A 19,164-nucleotide genomic window follows, 5' to 3' on the forward strand; every position below is an offset into this window, starting at 1 on the left:
TGTCTAAAAAAACAAATTCAAAGACAGCAAAAGGAAGTGCCTTTATGCAAATGTCATTCCATCCCAACTACTTCTATTTTCCAAGAAGAATAATCTGTGCTGCTGACCTACCCAGAGGAAGGATCCAAATCCATCCGATGCCCCATCTACTGCTATAGCTTCAAAGTCGGTTCTTAATTGCACAACTAACAGGCTATAAACATTAGTAAATTACACACGTTGGACATTTCAGTTTCTTCATAGGTTAAAAAAAAATCCATGAATAGTCTAAGTAGCTGCAAAGGTTCTGGTATTTCATTGCCACGTGGTTATGTAACCCCTAATAATTTACTAACATATACTGAGCATGAAAGATACCAGGGAATTGAGAATCACACAAATTCATGCTCTGCCTTTTCATAAACAGTCATTGTCATAACTACAAAATAATGTAGATTATATCATCAATCAATAAGCAATGAATAAGGCAATGAAATGCACTGGACTGATGTGAGGAGATAAACAAATGTCTACAGATAAACAGTTAAATGAAGACATCAAGTATGCACATCAGGCATCCAATTTGATTACTGCCACATATAATCAGTCTTCCAGAGTCCCCATGATAGGAAAGAAAATAGTATTTGGAAAAATGCAAATGTGACTCCCTTAAATAATTTAGATTTGCTAAAATGGTCCCAGTAAAACAGCTGAAGTTTGGGTACCCTTATTCAAAACATGACTTTATTAATAACTGTCAAATGAAACATTTCGACAAATGTCAATTTCATATTTTTATTTTTATAAAATTATTATAAATGATTACACATGGATTGCAAATGCAGCTTAAAAAACTATCTTTAAGACTTTAAGGAAAAAGAAGAAATGATTTTGACATTAGAGGAAAAACAGGTTTAAAGGAACTATCTGTTCAACTACCAAAATATATGTGTAAAAAATAAAGAAAGGCGGAAGAGGAAAGAAAACCAGTTATTTTAATTCCAAAAAAAAAAAAGTGAAAGATTTGCAAATCAACTTCTTTTTTAGCTTCACGCTTTTTTAAATTAAACTTCATATAATTCTCCTTGAAGCTTAAATCACATAGTGAATAAGAATCGCCTTAGACACTAAAAATGGCTAAAAGGTCCATTTTATGTCATGTATATTTTACCACAATTAAAAAATAAAAATAAAGAGAGATTTAAAGGTTGATGTGTTTATAAAATAGGGAAGGAATGGTTTACATCTCTGTAACTTACATATACTTGCACATATTTCCAAGTTAGACACAGTCATGTGAAAATACACAGATTTAACTCTACTTTTGCTGTTGGAGGACAAGTATCAGGTCTTACTCATCTTTGAATTTCCAATATTTAGAAAAGTGCTTTGCACAATATGGAAAGCTGGAACCTGCCAAATAAATAACACATACAAAGAAAATGGCTGAAACAGTAAATTTTATGTTCACTTGACCTGGAAGCAAATATCACTATCATTCACCCTGGTTTCTATCCAAGTAAATCTAAACATCAATTCTAATCTTCTGTCATTTGTTTTCTGGGATACGCAACTTTTAAATTTCCTAACCACTCTAGGACCCACGGGAGGCCAAACGGTGTAGAAAGGAGGGACCCATTTGTGCACCATGTTGATCAGCTTGTCCCACAATGAAGTCAGGTGCCCTGTGAAACTTGTCAGGTTCTTTCCTGTGTGAATCGCCACCTAGAAATGTCAGGGGCCTGCCTTGGGTTTCTGACAGGAAACAGTGCCACACCGAAGTGCAAATTCACACGGAGGGGAAGCTACGGGGGCTGAGACTGCATCCACAGCAGAGCAGACAGAACAAGCAAGTCAGGGCTTTACTTGAAAATAAAATGGAATCAAGAATCACCAAAGAAATGGGCAATGGCAAAGAGATGGAAAATTAGTTTGACCAAAAATACAAATCAACTGTGTATCAGTAAACCTAAGGATAGCTTTTCTCTCAGCTAACAGAGGAATATGCCAAGAAGTCTGAAGGCAATGGAAACTCAAAGCAAATCTATTCCCTTCATACTTTCAGGGCTTCCTCCCTAATGCGCTTTTTTTTTCTCTCTCTCTCTTAAGCTCTCACACTCTCCTCTTTACCACCCTCACCCCCCTTTTTCTCCATCTAATTATGCATCTCAAGGAAATTCCCTTACTCCATTATGTACATTCATTTACCAAGTCCACCCTTTGGGGCTGGGGAGGGGAGAAGCTTGAGAGGAGAGGTAAATACTTAAGATCTGTCCTCCTACAACTTAGGTAAAAGGCAAAGCAAGCTAAGGAGAAAAACTCTGTATATTTGGTTTTAATAGTAAAACTCAAGATAAAGATCCCCTAAGGCTATTTTTAAATGCCCATAAAACCAAAACAGCGGTTTCCAATTCTTCATTTGGTGACTGGAGCTTTAGATAATAAGAATTTAAAGTAAACGTTACATTAAGTCAAACAATCAGTAATTGGATCTATAAGCCGGAAATGAATTTTTAAAGGCTGGTTTTTGTTTTGTTTTTAAACTTCAAGGACTTTAAAATTTATCTGTCCTTTGTAAAGAAATAAGAAAAAGTGAGATATCACTTGGAATCAATTAAATCAGCCAATTTAAAACTAATGCCCATTACATCCATTGATAGGAAGTGATAGAAACGACCTTATTCCTAGGTTGCCTCTGGCAACACCAACTACCCAGAACCCTTTTACAAGCACTTATGTTTCAAGAATCAAAATAGTTGACAGTCTTTGACACACTAGTAACATTCCTGAATTAATCCTCTTTCCTCCCTTAAAAAAAAAAGGAAGGAAAAACCGCATGTGTAAAAAGCTCATTGAAACGCTATTTGTAACCTAAAAACTAGAACCAGGTCATGAAAAGGAAATGGCCAATTATGGTAAATCAATGTAATAAGACTATTATGTTGCCATTTATAAGCTACAATCAATAAAAATAGGAAAAAAGCAGTATTAAGTAAAAATGACCTGCATATGAAGAAGAATTAATAAAATATATGAAAACATTTGTTAAGTGTAGTGTGGTGTTCTGCATAAAGCTTTTCCCCGTCTTAATTTGCATTACTGATAAAACTTTGTAATGTTTTCCTAAGAAACTAGAGATACAATATAAATTTTTGTGAGCATATTTCCTAATATTAGTTTTAAATATTAATAGGGGTGCCTGGTGGCTCAGTCAGTTAAGCATGTGACTCTTGATTTTAGCTCAGGTCATTATCTCACAGTTATGAGATCAAGCCTCACACATTGAGCTCCACACTGACAGCTCAGTGCCTGCTTGGGATTCTCTTTCTCTCTCTCTCTCTCACTCTCACTCTCTCTCTCTCTCTCTCTCTGCCCCTCCCCTGCTTGCGAGCACACACACTTTCTCTCAAAATAAACTTTAAAAAGTAATAAAAAAAATATATTAATCGATTTCAGATAGCAACGTTTAGTGAAAAGAATATAAAGATTAATAAGGTCACTCCTAGAATTTGTCTTAATATGATAAATAATACAACAAACATGGTTCTTACGTAGAAATGCATCAAGATTTTAAAATGTTCAATTAGTCCTCACCTTAACAGGAATTTAGAAAGCACTGTGCTAGGTGCTGCAGAGAATTACAACGTATATGAGAATCACATCATTATATAAGCTTATTTTATATATATAAAATAAAGTGAGAACATTTTCAATTTTTTTTTAAGTTTATTTGTTTATTTTGAGAGAGAGAGCAAGCATGAGCTGGGGAGGGGCACAGAGAGACAGAGAGAGGGAACGAAAGAATCCCAAGCAGGCTTCATGCTGTCAGTGCTGAGCCCGATGTGGGGCCAGAACCCATGAACTGTGAGATCATGACCTGAGTCATGATCATGACTGAGTCACCTGAGTCAATCAGGAGTTAGATGCTTAATCGACTAAGCCACCCAGGTACCCCTCAAAAATTTTTTAAAAGGAACGTAAGTTACATGACCAATTACAAAACTCTAGAGAAATAACCCGCAATAATAGATGACATATAAAAAAGGAGTTCACAATTTTCACTAACATTAGTAGTAGTTAACATTCCCTGAGTACTGATTTCCAGACACCTTGCTAAATGTTTTACCCAGTTACCACTTCATACAAGACTACTAACTAGATGCTCTTAGTAACTGCACTTTTTAGATGAGGAAACTGAATGTCCCATAGGAAATAAAACTTGTCCAAGGTTACATGGAGGACATCCAACCAAAAATACAGGGTGAACCTGGGACTTGAATCAAGTTCTGATCCTTTCTTGCTTACTTTCTCCATAGCTGAAAAGAAAAATAATAATAAAAAAAAAACAACAACTTATAAACCACATAAAACCAGGACTTTTATTTATATTTCTTTATATAATCCCACTAGATTTGCTTTCCTCAGTTTATTTTTAATCAGCTCTTAACAATGGAAGAATTGCTTAACTATATAGAGGACAAAAAATTTCACCATGATTGGTCATCTATATCATCTTCAATGTGTTTCCTATTAAGTGTTTCCAACTACATAGAAACTTTATCTTCAAAATCATAAAATTAATACAGGCACGTCTGCTGATCATATTTCCCCTTAGGTCAGACATAGCTACGTCATGAATAATTCACCAGAATATACTGGGTCAGATATGCTTTTTATTTTTTTATTTAGTGTGGAAGCCACTCGAGATTTATAAGTATGTAGGAAGACCTATTCATGGATGTGGGCATCTCGGGTACCCAGTATCATTCCTACTATTTGTTCCCAAGTAGTTTTCTATGCACATGTCTCATCTATGCACCAGCTGAGTCTGAGCCTCTAGGAAGGGCCTTGCATTCCAATGTTAACAGCACCTTCCAACTATCTCCTGGGCAGATAGCTCCCTTCCTAAGTAAAACATGCAGTTCCCTATGAGTTCAGTTCTGTAACTTTATTTCCTAAAAGCACGGCTCACCAAGTCTTAGCTCTCGGCCACACTTAAATGCACAACCAGGGCCAAGCGGGAAAGGCAGTGGGTGGAAAAGCATGGAAAGGAAGGAAGGTGCTGCAGATAGACCCTGAGTCATCCACGGAGGGGTCAAAGTGATTTGGAATGCTGTACGTTCTCAAAAATAGATCTGAATTTTCTCCGCAAAACTCCACAGACGTTTTTATATTACATTAAATGCTTTAAGTCGTTATTTGTCTTGAATCACCCAAAGAAACTGATGCCCTCAGAGATCTGGACCTGGCACTAGAATGAACCCCAGGCAGGGCTGAACAGTGGAAGAGAGGGTGCATTTGCTTTATCCAGGATGCTGGAGGGCTTACTGGAAAACCAAAAACAAAAGAGGAGATTACCAACAGGAGTCCACTGAAGATCGAAGGGATGCTTCTTTGGGATAAAGCATACAAGTGACTTCTTCTGAAAAGAAGTCACTGGAGAAGAACTGAGAGTAGTAGACAGTGCTTGCCCAGCACTGTAGGATTTCCCTGCCATATTATTGCCTCATATTTCCTCTACCTGCTTCCACTCTGTATCTTTGTGTCCAGTGAAATACCAATTCCTTTCATTAGCACAAGGATATCTCACCCTCCCTTAAGATGGCCCTTAACAACAACAACAAAAAGATGGCCCTTACCAAAATTTTAAAACATCTGCATGAAGAAGAGATAAAAAGTCCAAAGAGCTCCACTGTTCGAGAACAAAACCTGGCTGTCATTTACTCACCTCCCACCCCCTCCCTTTATCTGGCCCACTTCCAATCCATATAAACTAAAGAAAATAATCATATTCTACAGATAACATTCAAGCCACTTAGCATCACATCTTAGAAACTTAGGGCAGACCATCAAGAATACATTTATATGTTAATGGAAACCACAAAAGTAGCACCCCCCCCATAACCCCACCTCTCTTTTCTTTGGGGGCAACATTTAAGCTAACACAGTACTAAAGGCTTTTGCAAGATTTGTCTCATTAAAGTCCCAAGTCTGGATATAGGTACTCTTGTTAGACCACCTTACAGATGAGCAAACTATAATTTGAAGGTAAAAGTCTTGCCTAACATTACAAAGATAGAAGCACGTGATTAAGGCAGGACTCAACTTCACTCTCCGCAATTCCAAATTAAATTTTGAACTGCTATATTGTACTTTAAGTTGTTAAAATCTACTTTCTACCCTTACAATATGTGAAAGCACTATATTTAGTAAAAAGGAGAAGAAGGAGTAAAGGAAGAAGGAGAAGGGAAGAACTGAGTACCAACATGTACAAGGCACTATGCTACCTCCTGGAACTACAAAGGATTAGGGAGAGTTCAAGTCTTCATGTGTTCATAGACTCCACAGTCCGCCATTCCTTCCAGAGGGAAACTTTCTCTGGTCCACCAACCTCCACCTTTATGCTCTCTCAAAATTCTTGCTCACTTTCTGCAGAATGCCTTCCATAACTAATTCTCCTTATTTACTCAATCAGTCCAGCGATGCTGTTGTAGTTCCTACTGTATGTGACTTAAAATTCATTCCTGGAATTTCTTTTGTTTGAATGGCTTCGTTCATTAAACTAACATTCAAAAAATACTGACATGGTGTGTTCTACTTTGTTCTAAATGACCAGTTGTGCCTACGATACACGGCATATTGAGTATCAATCAGAGTATAAAATTCAGTTTGACAGGGGGGATCTCCAGTACAGAGAACTGGATTAATCTTTTTTCTAGGTTTATGAGAAACAATAATCATAGGTCTCTTTTAGTTTACTTACAGAATGTGTATATGTTACTGGTAATAATCTACTTGTGTGAGGCACACAAACATTCATTAATAAAAATAATCAGTTTGATTTAAATCATTGCTGTAAAAGAAGTGTGATCCTCTACCAAGGCAGAATTTATTACTTTTTGTACAGATCTTTAATATGCTACCTGTTGAGTCACGGATGTAATTTTCTTTCATCTATAAAGCGAACATTAAAACAACAATAAAATACCAAAATAGTATCAGTAGAATATAAGCGATATTACTTAATATATACTATTTTTACAGTCATACCAAAAAATCAGGTGACATATATGTTACTTAACAAAATTAACTAAAATACATATAAAGTCACTGACAAAAAAAAGCAATATTCAATTTGGGCGATCAATTTAAGAGATTTAAATATGTTCTTCCATGTTGCAGTAAAAGATTAGAAGATTTTTTAAAAAGCATTTTCAAGATTAAATTACTTAACTGGTAATTTAGTATTCCACATGATTGTTTTCCAATAAGCACAAATCTTATTTAAAAAAAGTGTGCTTTGAAATTTTTTATTTGGTTATAAATACACATATTTCCACAGATTAAAAAAATCTACTTTAAATGCTGGGCTAAGCAACAAACTCATCTTCCTCTTTCTAGTCATTACTTCAGGCAAATAGTTGTAAATAATCGATCACCTTTGGGGAGGCTTATGAGCCAAGTAATCTCCTTACTGAGGTGGGAAGTCAAACAAAATGATGTCCAAGGGTCCATCAAGACCAGACTTTCTTAATCAGAATTCTGTTCACAAGTGTGCAGAACCCCAATCAAACTGATCAGTTTCCTTATTTCTTCCATAAAATCCACAAAACACTTTTAATATATTTTAAAAATACAGTTTGAAAACTAAAAAGAAAACCCTGTGATGTGTAACAGGAACTTTCAAACCTGTTCAACATGGACTCTTCTTGAGTGAAGGACTTTCCCTTAATGTATCTATATAACTGAAGAGAAACTTTTGGAAAACCAGTATCATTAAGCCTTAGAGAAGGTCTTGAAACAAACTTTTTTAATCTGTCAAATTTTCTGCAGAAATGCTTCACCAGCTGACTGTACTGCCCATGACTCCTAGCTGACGATGACTGAACTAACTGCCTGTTCCCATTGGGCTATTCTGGATCCTGCCATTTGCCACCCTCGGCTACCACCTATCCAGTGTTCAGGGTCAACTCAATGCTTACTTTCTCCATGTCCCGACATATTTCACCTGAGTATTGTTCAACCTTATCCATCTTATAAACAGCCCCACCCTTCCAACTCAGACCTACTTCTTCAGTATGTTCACCAAAGCTTATAATTTACTTCCTGATTATACTGTCATAAATATGGATTACCTAGGTCTGAAGTTTTGTTTCCACAACAAGACTGTTAATTCTGCATCTGACACTTCTTTATCCCTGGAAAATTCTTGGCATTCAGTAAATACTTGATAGCTTATTGATAAAAATAGAACTACGTTTATATGGACACTTTTTCTTTTTTGGTTTTCCAAAAAAATATCTGAATTTTAAATATGATATATGTTTAATGTTCCATTGTTTTTATTCTTTAAAACTCAACTTTTTGTGGTGCGCCTGGGTGGCTCAGTCGGTTAAGCATCCGACTTCGGCTCAGGTCACGATCTCACAGTTTGCGAGTTTGAGCCCCACATCAGGCTCTGTGCTGACAGCTCAGAGCCTAGAACCTGCTTCAGATTCTGTGACTCACTCTCTCTCTCTCAAAAATAAACATAAAAAAAATTGTAAAAAAAAAAAAAAAAAAAAACCTCAACTTTTTGTATCAACCCTAAATAATGCCTCAGAAAACATCATTTACTAATTTCCTAGACTGCAATGCCCTGTTACTAAAAGTGCCAACTATATATGCTAACCATTCAAATATTTTTCTTATCTCTTCTTCGTTGAGTAAAACTTGACACACACGACACAAAATAAAACTAGCACTGCCAGCCCTTCTAAAAATTACTATTTATTGTATAATGCAAACATTAAAAAAGTTTTGCCCTCTTTTTCTGATTGGAAAAATACAATGTGCATATTCTAAAACCTTCAAAGAATGCCTAGAAGTATAAAAAAGAAAATCAAAACCACTTGAAATAGTAGTAGCAAAGAGTAAGCAATGTTACCATATTTGGTATATGCCCTTTCTTACATGTATACACATATACAAAAGTACAAATTCCAGCAGCTACTCTTAAGTCGTGGCTCCACTCTCCCTATTGGTGTGACCTGCAGTATTTAGCCTCCTGATGCTTCTGTTAACTCATCTGTAAAATGGGGCCAATACTATTGACTCAGAGCAATGTTGTGATTATTAAATGAGATAATCCATGTAAAGCACTTGGCAAAGTATCCAACGTACAGATTTTCAATGTTGTTACACAGTTGACCCTTGAGCAATATGGGTTTGGACAGCATGGGTCCACTTACACACACACACACACACACACACTACACACACATTTCCTTTCAATAAATACAGTACCACACATGCGTTTCCTCTCACAGTTTTCTTAATAACATTTTCTTTTCTCTAGCTTACTTTAGTGTAAGAATAAGGTATAGAATACGTATAACGTACAAAGTTTGTGTTAATTGACTGCTTATATTATCAGGAAGGTTTCCAGTCAACAATATGCTATTAGCAGTTAAGTTTTGGGGGACTCAAAAGTTATATGTGGATTTTCAATTGCACAGGGCATTGCTGCCCCTAAACCTATGTTGTTCAAGGATCAATTGTATATCCCTGATATTAATGCCACTTGGTAATCTGCTTCCTTGAACTGAAAATACTTCACTAACTTGCCCATCAATAAATTCAGTATTTTTTTTTTTTTAAGTAAACTCTCCACCCAACCTGGGGCTTGAACTTACAACCCCACGATCAAGAGTCACATGCTTTGCTGACTGAGCCAGCCAGGTACCCCAAGATTTTGTTTTCAACAGCAGACCAGTGTTCCTTCAATGTACCTTCAATGTACCATCAATGTACCATATTTATTTATTGGACATTTTGCTTGCTTCACAATGTTTACTGACAACAATACTCTGTGGACGTAACTGTAGCCAATTCTTTGCACATATTCATAATTATAGTTTTGGAATAAATTCCTAGAAATAGAACTTTTGGTCCAAAGGTTACTCACATTTTAAATGTTTATATATACTTCCACAGGAAAGTAGAAGTTTACAACATGCTTCAAAAGTGCACATACATGCATATTTACCATAGCTTCCCCAACATCTGGAAAGGCCATCTCTTAAATTTACGCATTCGAACAGCAGAAAAAAATGGTTCTAATTTGTACTTCCTGGACTACCAGTAAGACTCAACATCAATTCATTGGTTTACTGGCCATTTGTATGTCTTCTTTTGTGAAATCCCTGTTTAGGTCTTTTCCCATCTTTATACTGGGGCAGCTGCCTTATTCTCGTTAAGAGGTTTCTTCCTTAAAAATATGAAATTTTCAAAGGGGCGCCTGGGTGGCTCAGTCGGTTAAGTGTCTGACTTCGGCTCAGGTCACGATCTCACCACTTGTGAGTTCAAGCCCCGCATCGGGCTCTGTGCTGCCAGCTCAGAGCCTGGAGCCTGCTTCAGATTCTGTGTCTCCTTCTCTCTCAGCCCTTCTCCCACTCATGCACGCGCTCATTCTCTCTCAAAAATAAACATTAAAAAAGATTTGTCTTTAAAAAAAATTTTTTGAAATTTTCAGGGTACCTGGCTGGCTGAGTCTGTTAAGCGTCCAATTCTTGATCCCAACTCAGGTCATGACGTCACTGTTCCTGAGTTGGAGCCCCATGTCAGGATACACACTGTCAGTGTGGAGACTGCTTGGGATTCTCTCTCTCCCTCTCTCTCTCTCTCTGTCTCCTCCCTGCTCACATGCTTGCACTCTCTCTCTCAAAATAAATAAACTTAAAAAAATAAAAAAAAATTTATATATGCAATTTTCATTGTCACATATATTGGAAAGTGTTTTTTTCCCAGTTTATAGCTTGTCATTTAAATTTACCAAATATTTATTATACAGATGAGCTTAATGTTTTAGTCAAATATATCTATTTCTAATTTACGATTTATGGATTTGGTGTCACTTTTTAGAAATTTCTTCTCCATACAAGATTTATAAAGGTAATCACCTAAATCTTATTTTAGTACCTTTTATATATTACTCTGATTCAGTTTTTATGAGGCAAAGTATTTAGGGAGATGTATTTGAAATCTTAGAGTATTATTTCTGAAAATATCTCAGGTTGGACAAAGCATAATGCTGAGCCAAACCACTGTATTAAGGATGATATAGAAGCGGCTTTATCTAAGCTTCCAGAGGAGAATACTATAAAAAGGCACATCATATACGCTGGCTTCATATTTTTAGCAATTAACTTTTATCCCAGTCCATCAACCTCTGTTCTGCTTTCCAGGCCTATTTATCCCACAGCTTACTTTACATCTGTACTCAAATTACTTCCTCAGGGAAAATGGCCTCACAAGGTGCCTATTATAAAGCGCTCAGAATTTTCCCCTTTATTCTGTAGCAGACCTCAGTTGGAAAAGATACATTTATTTTGTTAATTTGATTCCCTGACCCACAGCAGAGATGACCATTTTTGATCCTCACTGCAGGACACGTGAATAGGTGCTCAAGGGAGGAAGGGGAGTTTGTCTCGTTTGTGTACATGTGTTTATTTTTCTAACAAAAATGGAAAGTCAGATTGAAACCAAACAAAGCTGGCATACAGACCTGCTTTGGAAGTAACCACTCTTCCTCACACAGTTTCAGAAAAGCTGAAGAGGCTCATGGTCATTCTAAAAATTCATTCCGGATAGGCTGAAAAGGGAATATATATTTCATCCTAGAATGATCGGAATTGTGTTACCTTTTTTTTTTTTTTAAATGTTTATTTTTGAGAGAGACAGAGACAGAGGGACAGAGTGTAAGCAGGGGAGGGGCAGACAGAGAGGGAGAGTCAGAACCAGAAGCAGGCTCCGGGCTCTGAGCTGCCAGCACAGAGCCTGATGCTGGGCTTGAACTCACGGACTGCGAGATCATGACATGAGCCGAAGTCAGATGCCCAACCGAGTCACCCAGATGCCCCCTGAACGGTGTTATTTCTGTATCATTTCATGCTCTTAAAAATATGTAAATATCAGCATCCTTTCGGATGCTCTGCAGCTTCAAATTATATACAAAAGATATAAACATTTGATGTCGAAAACTGGTAATCAAAGAACAGTGACACAAATCTGTACAGGGTTTGCAGTTTTCTGAGCTGTTTTATAAACATTATTACACTGAGTATTCACAAGTTAGTGTAGGACAGAGATTTTCCAGTCAGGGAAGGGACTCAACCTGAACTAACAAATCTACTAAGTGGAAGAACTTGAACCCAGGATACGTGCCACTCATCCAGGCGGCACATATTAGCTGCCCCAGCACACAGCCCAACCCCACCTCCAGCTTCCCTGAGTGCTCCCTTCTTCAATGCCTAGCATGCATCACCTCCTTAGGAACCATCTCGAAATGCACGTTCTCTAAATCTTCACAGATTGCACTCAGACCATATTGCCAATGTATTCTGTCAGTACCTAAATACTCCATGGTCTATTATTTGGCATTATGGGCAAATCTCTTTTTCTCCCACTTGTAGATAAATCCTTTGAAGAGACTGTTAGTTCTTCAAAGATAAAAGCTTTTTTAACTTCCCACGGTGCCTAATGTAAGAGTTAAATAAACTGATTTTAGTAAACTGGAACACGAGGTTATGTTCCAAAAAATGAAAACAAGCTATTTTTAAAGGCCGTGCCAGATACTACCCCAGAGCCGGGGGCCCCCACACCCACGTGCAGGCTCCCAGATCCGCTCATGGGGCACAAACACAAGAACACGCCCAACAGGAACACAGCGTTCCCAAGGTAGGCTGGAGGTTTTTAAACCTGAGGAGGTGGCAATATTTTTCCTATCCCAAGACCAGGGGAGCGGCGCCTGGAGGCCTTTCTTAACAAAACAGGTTTTTCATGTTAGCTTCTGCCCCAGCAGGAGCTGCAGGGTGGGGCAGAAGAGGCGAGGAAGGAAGAAAAGTGTTAAGTGCAGACAGCTGGGAAAGACCCTTTCCCTCCCAAAGATGAAATCCCCAAAAACTTCCCTTATGGGATCTTCCAGCACAACGAAATGTGAAAGAGTAAGGAGGTAAGGGAAGAGGAGAGACAGTGCCTTCTCTCCCAAGACAAGACAGCTCTCGCGTCGATGAATTTGTAGCCCAGATGTCAATTTTGCCATGGTGTCTATTTTTATCTTTGTGACGTGAGAGTAAAAGATGTTCATTTTCAAAACCCCAAACTACTTCCTAAAAGAAAAACTTCCACAAGCATCTGTTTTTCTTCTTCTGTATCAAAAGTGTCCTTATACTTACATAAACATGTGTGGTTATATCTGCGACCCAACCTGCTAATTCACCTGAAGGAATGGATTTCCTCTCAACACATAAGGTCCCATTCAGAAACCCTAGGCCAAGTGCATGCATTCATCCTCAGAGCCTCAATTACACACAAGACATACAGTCGCCACAACCAAAACCCACGGGACACACCAATTCATTGCACATGAGAATGCATCAACTTCTCTTAAAATCATTTCCTAAGACGCACTTGCCAATATTTAACTCATTAACACTGCAGACCCCCATTTTTAGCATTCTATTTACATTTTGCAACCTCATGCATTTTCTTGGTAATGAATAGGTCCTGTGGTCTCTAGGTCCCAACTAAGGAGAACAACATTATGATAATGTTGACAGTTCACAATTATGGAGAAGCCAACTTTAAGGTAATGTTTCTTTAAAACAGAAAATGTGTAAACTAGTCATGGGTGAGGAATGACCCAGGGACTGGGGAATAGTCACGAATGCTATCCCTGTTGTTCTCTTTTCCCGAACGGAAACACAATTCTCTTATAGGCCGTAGTTAAGGCATAAGCAAATGTAAGGCACAAAGTCAGCACTATTAAAAACCTGTTGGGGGCAGGGGTAGCCAATAAGGGTAGCACAAGCAAGCGTGACAGAGACGGAACCATTCTGTACCTTGACTGTGGTGATGGTTACATGAATACCTGTGACAAAACTGCACGAACTATACACATACGCACACATAAATAAGCGCATGTAAAACTGCCAGAGTCTAATAAGCTCTGCAGATTGTACCAATATCTTGGCTCGGATACCACAATACAGTCCCACAAGATGCAACCAACCAGTGGGGGAAACCGGGTGAAAAGATATGAGATCACCCTGTATTTAGGGGTGGATTGGGGGAGAATTCCTGTGAACTTATAATTACTTAAAAATAAAATTTTTTGAGAAGAAAGCCTGTCAGTTGCAAACACTGTTTGCTATACATACATACATACATACATACATTTAGTCAGGCATGTATTCATTCAACCAACATTTATTAAGCATATACTATTGCTTGGCACTGCTCTACATTCTGGAGCTACAAACACTAAAATGATTATATTCCTTGATCTCTAGGAATTCACAGCCCAGATATCCACCAAGAAAGTTGTGTACAAAGGAAAGCGAAGGTTACAATGGTGCTCCATACAAAGAAGACACATAATGGTCTGTAATTGGTCCAGATCATAGTCAAGCTTGACATGAAAGCAAATGTATTTGCCAATCACAGTTCCTTTCATGAAATAAATGATTATGTATGGTCAGTACAAAATGGTCATATTAATTAAGGTTGACATCATTAAAAATCTCAACCCTTAAGAGAAGTTTTTCCTGAAGGTATTTCTATCTTAAGAGCAAAGAACATTCAGTTACAATAAGGTAAATACTTTCATAAGAAAGGGGGTGGTGTTTGACTTCAAAACCTCAATGTTTCTTTTCAATTCCTTTTTGAGATACATCTTTGAGATGTTATTAAAATTGTTCAAGGAAAATTTACAGCTTAGTTTAAAGCATGTGGAACTGAGGGAGGGTAGCCTCCCAGGAGAAGAAAGAATGCTTGATATTTTTTATTTTTATTTTTTTGAGAGAAAGAGAGAGAACAAGCAGGGGAGGGGCGGAGGGAAAAGGAGAGAGTCTCAAACAGGCTCCACACCCAGTGCAGAGCCTGACTTGGGGCCAGAACCGTGAGCTCGTGACCTAAGCTGAAATCAAGAGTTGGATGCTTAACCAACTGAGCCACCCAGGTGCCCCTTGATACTCAAATTTCAACATCTGTAACTAATGAAAGAACATTCACCTGGAATAGAGGTTACTATTTTTCAAACTACAGCCATGGATTCACTTTCTATGTTTTGTGTGTCCCTGGACAAGTTTTGTAAAAGCAGACAACTCCATTTTAAATTAATATGATCTTTTATTTAAGAGATACTTTCTTTCTGATTCTGATTAATTCTGAATTAACGGTATTTCAATACTTCACTTTAAATGTGTCAATCTTTCTGCCAAGTTGGTGTAATCAGATCCTGAGGTTCCCCCACACTTCTAATGTTGTATCTGAAAAATGTGACATAGGAAAACATAATTCTGTAAAAAACTTAAAAATAAGAAAATAATGCTATTATTAGGCTTTAGCTTTACTGAAGATTTATTACAAAAATATTACTTTTGGAAATAGGCAAAAATGAAAAAAATAAAGGACCAATGTTAGGTTTCAAGAACGTAATACCATTAAGATAAAGATGAAAATTCTACATATATCTTTGGACTTAGCTTGGATGATCACTGGACTTAAGGAAGGAGGCAAAGATGGAAATATTACACGTGAAACTGTCAGTTTACACACAGCAACACCCTGTAATTCCCCAAAACGTTCACAGAGAACCTACCGTCCAGAAATTCAATATAAAACTGTGCCTTACCACTATTGATATATAAGGAATGTAGTATATGGCTTGTTCAAAACCCAAACTCAATAATGTCAAAACCTGAGTGTGGTGCTAAACAGACACTGTGGTTGAAAGAATTCATATATTAAAATAAATAAATGGTAAACCAGACATATAGGTACCTTCATATAAACTTTGCCTTAAAAAAAAGGCCATTAGAATATCACGTCTGTGAAAACTTAATCTGTCGCAGACTATGGGAACAACTTATCATCACTTCACTTATTATTATTATTATTTTTTTTTGAGTCTACCATGTACCAGGCATAGTGCCAAATGCTAAAAATTCAAAGGTCATCCAGAGTCGACAGGCTTCCTGCTATCATGGAGAACACCTATAAGGAAAAGGGAAAGGTAGGCCCCATGCTCTGTACCACCCACCACTCCTGGGAAACAACTGATGCCTGAGTAGATACACTGGACGCCTACAATCCTGGATCAGGTCAGATTCCAGAACCTCAGGAGCTTACCAAGCAAGAACAGTTTCGGGAATAAAATCAATTTCCAGTACTATGAACTCAGTGCTAATATCAGTATGCCTACAACTTCTCTCCCTTGTTTTCAAACCACTTACGATGAATAAGAGACACTCTGAGTACCTCATTTAGATACACTGACTGCACTACATAACAACGCTATGGTTATTAATAAGCGTTTTCTCCACAATTTCTTTGAGAGCTGCCCTCTCTGCCTAAACACACACTACGTACAATATTAAGTCATACAACCCAGGTTTCTAACAGATGACTGAGATAGTCAAAAACGGTTCATGCCGAGTATCTAACAATCCTTGCCTCAGCAAAGCAGACCAGAACAAAAACCTGCTCTTTTGATTTCCCTTCACCCTCTCCCGACATTTTTTTGAAAGCTTGACATCATCCTTGACCCCACCTCTTCCACCCAGATCTTTCCCATTTGCGAGTTGCCAAGTCCTGTAGGTTCTGAAAATGACTCTCAAATTGAGCCCTTCTTTTCTATTTGCACTGCCACCACGTCCAGAATGGCATTAAATAAAATCCGCAATACAACGCAAACTGCATCTTGGGGTGCTTGGGTGGCTTGGCCGCTTAAACATCCGACTTCTGCTTGGATCATGATCTCATGGTTCGTGGGTTCAAGCCCCGCATCGGGCTCTGTGCTGACAGCTTGGAGCCTGGAACCTGCTTCTAGTTGTGTGTCTCCCTCTCTCTGCCCCTCCCCAGCTTGCTTGCTCAATCTCTCTCTCTCTCTCTCCCAAAAATAAACACTAAAAAAAAATTAAAACAACGCAAACCGCATCTCGAATGTTATCCCCTGCCACATACACATCTTACCCAACAAACATACTCATACTACTTTGGCACACCTTTCCTTCTTATAGCACCCTTTGCTCACACTGTTCCTCCCACCTGATATCTAAAAGAAATCTCATCTTTACAAATGAGCTCTAAAGCAACCTCCTCAAAGAAACCTAACTCTACCTAATCTATGAACCCCCACAGTATGCTTCGTATGATTCATAAGCCTTGCAGTGTTGTTCCTTCGCCTAACTATTTATTATGGAAGTATTTATGTAAGGGTAAGATTGCCCTTGTCACACCCAGGTCAAGGATATATCTTAATTGCTCTTTTGTGAGTACTGTGCCTCAGCTGGGGCACTGTACACAGAGGAATAAATAAACATGTATCAAATGGGACTGACCTTGAATATTCATGTTAAAATACCGACTTATTCTCAAATGCAAGCACTATATAAACGGGGCTAATGTTTTGATAAGTAGGAGGACAGGGACTTCAGTAGTTCAGCTGATTACGGCAACCGTGATTTCCTAACCTTCATTATCAAAATCACCAGTATCCAGAGCTCAACCTCATGAAAAAGGATCCAAATTCAAAGATACAGTAACAGAATTCCTCAGATCGCTCAGTGACACACGTATATACATACATATCCCAAAAGTGAGGTAGGAAGTCCACAGGGCAAAACAGTAGTTTTTCAGCCTTGAGTCAGAATGCCCTGGTCCAATCATGCCTCCACACATGTTATTGTGTGAATATATGCAAGGTATATAAATTTTCTGCACTGTAATTTCATCATATGCAAAATAAAGATTGTAACATTGTATCTTCCTCATATAAAACATGTATGTGCTAAGTTAGTGCCATGTAAGTGTTTGCTATTATTATTTTCTGTAACGTAATAGTTTATTCATAACTTACTTAAATATTTAGAATGAGATTATCTACTGGTTAATTCTTAATAGATAAGCTGTCACGTGCAATTAGCAGCATAAGGACCCAATTCTGAAAATGGATCTGACCTGGTAGCATCTCTCCCTGCCAGGCAATATTCCATGTTTTTACTGTAACAATGATACCAAAAGGTCAGGAAGTCTCAAAGATTGCTCAAAAGAAGCAAACCCAGCACAGGATCTCTGTTTTGATTCAGCTATGTTGAACAATGTTGGAGGTAGGTTTCTATGAATCCTAGTTACCAGCCAGAGCTTGAATTGACTGAAAGACTTAATGGATTGCTGAGTCTTAACATCAATTAAATAAGACCTGATAAGTATGTCCAAAAGAGTAATAAAATAATTCAGATGGACCTCATAAATATGTAACATTAAATATTTGCGATGTGTCATTCAATCAAACAGATAAGATCTGTGCTTCACAGAACAGGAACTCATAAAGCATTTAAATGAATATGAGCAAAGCATTAACTGAGGCACAAATTAAACCTGAGACAGCACAATGATCTCCACTGGCAGGAAGACTTTCTAGTACATGGGTATGTCAGGAGACACGGCAAAGTAAGAAGAAAAAGAGTAAAATACGAATCAGAGATTCAAGAAAGCAGCAAAGATTGGTCAAGATCTTTCTCAAGATTATCCAAATTAAAAAAACAACAAAAGAAGGAAGAAAGGTAAATAAGATTCCATGCATGATAAGTAACGTCTGACTAATTGAATGAAAAACCTCTCTGCAAGGTTAAACTGAGATTTCCTTCATGAAATATTATTTTTTCATTAAGTCTATAAACTTGAAAGATTGGATGAAATAAGGGTCTAGTGCTGCTCAAGCTTTTCTAATTATCCCACTAATGGCCAGAAGGAAAATAAAATTAAGACCCTCATTTTTTGACAGATTAAACCATTTCAAACATCAAAAATTAATGCACCCAAATGCTTCAAAAGAATAGAATATGTTTAGCGATGGCTAAATACGGGTGTGGGGAAGGAGGACAAGGAAATGATAATTTACAGTAGCTTGATCGAGGGCCATTCTGCGAAGACACAGGAGCAATGAAACAGAGACAACTACAAAAATCCTTCCAACTTCCCGATAAACACAGAGCAGTTACCGCTGGGAAAATGTAAATTTACCTGTGTGTGTGGGGGGGGGGGGGGGGATGTGGGGGGGTGTGGGTGTGTGGGTATGGGTGTGTGTGTACATACGTACACTCTTGGTTTTTGTGATGGTTTCAGTGATTCTTGATACTTTAC

The 19,164-nt window shown here is 37.8% G+C and overlaps 1 protein-coding gene across 11 annotated transcripts in view; it reads right to left on the reverse strand.

Annotated features, from left to right (window-relative positions):
- KLF12 (KLF transcription factor 12) overlaps window positions 1-19,164 on the reverse strand; it is a 436,782-nt gene that overhangs the window by 330,663 nt on the left and 86,955 nt on the right. Inside the window, exon 1 of one of the 11 annotated variants that reach the window (XM_053216452.1) lies at window positions 11,525-14,534. The exons of the other annotated variants lie outside the window; for them this stretch is intronic. The gene's annotated coding sequence lies outside the window, so the exon portion shown is untranslated. Of the gene's footprint in view, window positions 1-11,524; window positions 14,535-19,164 lie in introns of those variants that run through there. 11 annotated transcript variants of the gene reach the window in all.

The sequence above is a fragment of the Acinonyx jubatus genome, chromosome A1 (genome assembly GCF_027475565.1).
Source record: "Acinonyx jubatus isolate Ajub_Pintada_27869175 chromosome A1, VMU_Ajub_asm_v1.0, whole genome shotgun sequence".
Lineage (NCBI taxonomy): Eukaryota > Metazoa > Chordata > Mammalia > Carnivora > Felidae > Acinonyx > Acinonyx jubatus.